Source organism: Frankliniella occidentalis, unplaced genomic scaffold (assembly GCF_000697945.3).
Source record: "Frankliniella occidentalis isolate FOCC.00 unplaced genomic scaffold, Focc_3.1 Scaffold73, whole genome shotgun sequence".
Taxonomy (NCBI): Eukaryota; Metazoa; Arthropoda; class Insecta; order Thysanoptera; family Thripidae; genus Frankliniella; species Frankliniella occidentalis.
Genome location: NW_026267203.1, coordinates 499461 through 500056, shown reverse-complemented (window position 1 = coordinate 500056; position 596 = coordinate 499461).

Here is a 596-nt window from a genome sequence, read left to right as displayed (position 1 = left end):
TCGGACAAGAAATTCATAAATAACTTGAGTGAGAAAATTTGGGAAAGTAAGTAAATGTAAATTTACAATCTTTGTAAATTTATTTCAACAAATAAATAATTTGTTGGTGTTTTTTTTAATTTATTGAGGAGTTGCACCGCTATTTTCCAATTTCCAACCGCCTTGCGTATGCAAAATACAAATGTCCATGATAAAAAGTCGGATTGAAGTGCATAGCAAGGCGGGTGATTCTGCAAGCCGTGCCCTGCTGCCCCTCCCAGTCCGCGGCCAGAGCAGCCGGTCCTGCGCCCCGTTTTTCCCCTCATTTCTCCTCATTAATTTATTACTCCCCGTTCGACACGAGATGATTACACGGCTCATCGCTGCGTTCCATTAGGACTCCCACCACGCGGCGGCGCGACACGACACTGCAAAAAATACAGAAACAACAAAAAAAGTAACGCTATACACCCCCTCGCGCCCGCCCGCATGTGGCCGCATAAATGAATTTACATACAACATAGAGACACGTCCATGAAAACTGATGACATGTTGAGATTTTTTTGTATTATTTTTTTTGGAGTCAATGGGTGGGCGACCAGCACCCCCGCGCCCTT